This window comes from Propithecus coquereli, unplaced genomic scaffold, assembly GCF_000956105.1.
Source record: "Propithecus coquereli isolate 6110/MARCELLA unplaced genomic scaffold, Pcoq_1.0 Scaffold399, whole genome shotgun sequence".
Lineage (NCBI taxonomy): Eukaryota > Metazoa > Chordata > Mammalia > Primates > Indriidae > Propithecus > Propithecus coquereli.
Window position 1 is genome coordinate 244612 of NW_012149718.1, and position 1448 is coordinate 246059.

Genomic DNA, 1448 nt, shown 5'->3' on the forward strand with positions numbered 1-1448 from the left:
GTAGAACCTAGTGGCAGCTCAGTCGCCCTGCGATGTTCACGTTTCTCAATCATACCTGTCTGTTTTCCTTTCTGGCTTCCAGGTCCCCTGACTTATCCATGAAGACAATCTCCACCCAGAAGGTTATTCAAGTATTTTTCTGAATTTTGTAATTTCTATAATTAAAAACATATTTAGAGCTTTAATCCTGAATTTATCTTCACTAACAGAGGAGAGGACGAGGGTTCTTGCCTCCAGAAAACAGCACCAGCAATTAAATAAACCCTCCTCCTTCACACCCTCTCAAATCATTTCTGGGCCCCTCTCCCCGAGACTGGCTGTCTGCTCGCACGCTGGTGTCCTTCTGCTTCTACTACAACGCACCTGCAGTCAGGTTTGACACCTCACATGCCAACCCTTTATCACTAGCTTTCTTTTTCAAAAATTTATTGTCCATGCTTAGAACTTTTCTCCTTCTGATGAGTATTATTTCCAGTCCTAGGTTTAGGAAAAAAATCAGCCTAACTAAAAATCAGGCTATGTTATATTGATACACTAATTTGGATAAATCTGCCTGTTTCATAGTCTGTATTAAGAATTTCCATTTAAGAAATTGGTATGTTTCTTCATATAGTAGGGTCCTGGTTATTTCTTTCAAATAAATTTTATGATCCTAATATAGGTTCTTGCTAAATGTATTAATAAGCATTTGACAGTTTATTTTCATTATGAAGGAGATTTTTTCTTATTTTGTAACAGAAATATTGCTAGAGAAAAGCCATTGATTCTTCCATATTTGTTTTCTATCTTTTCATCTATCAAACCAAAAACTCTTAATCATTCTAAGAATTAAACAAGCTGAGCCCTCTGGGTTTTCAAGTTGTAAAATAATAACACCCGTACATAAAGACGATAGTCTTTTGTTCTCTAATCATTATTCTGCTTTGTTCCCCACCTTACTGCAGCAGCTGTGACCACCAAAACAATGTGGAAGGAGAGTGGGCACAGCAAGTGTTTCTGTTAACCCTGCTTGGGACGGAAGTGGCTACAGTATGCGACTGTTTAATTTGATGGTTGCTAGTGATTTTTGGCAAATGGCCTGTAAGATATTTTAACAGTTTCCTTCGATTCCAATTTTACTCAGAGTTTGTTTTTGTTTTATTTTGGATGAATAAATTTCAGCATATGAAAAGCCTCAATCTTTTTGTTGTTGATTTATCATAAAACAGCACACCAATATAGACAGCACAAAGCATGTTTAATACTGTTTAAGAATATTATCCAGGAACAATGGAACCACTGCACAGGTTAGGAAGTACACACTCCAGTGCCTCAGGAGCCCCCGTGGCCCTCTCCAATCTCACGTCCGTCCGTGAGGAAATGGCACTGCCTTCTGTGAAAATCATTTCCTTTTCTTTCTTTACTAACTATGTAAAGGTCCCTAAATAGCTCAGTTTGGTGTGTTTTTT

The 1448-nt window shown here is 37.8% G+C and overlaps 1 protein-coding gene across 2 annotated transcripts in view; it reads right to left on the minus strand.

The window, feature by feature from the left end:
- The window catches only part of DIP2A (DIP2 disco-interacting protein 2 homolog A (Drosophila)), a 97659-nt gene that overhangs the window by 95559 nt on the left and 652 nt on the right, over positions 1–1448 (minus strand). The window lies entirely within an intron of this gene.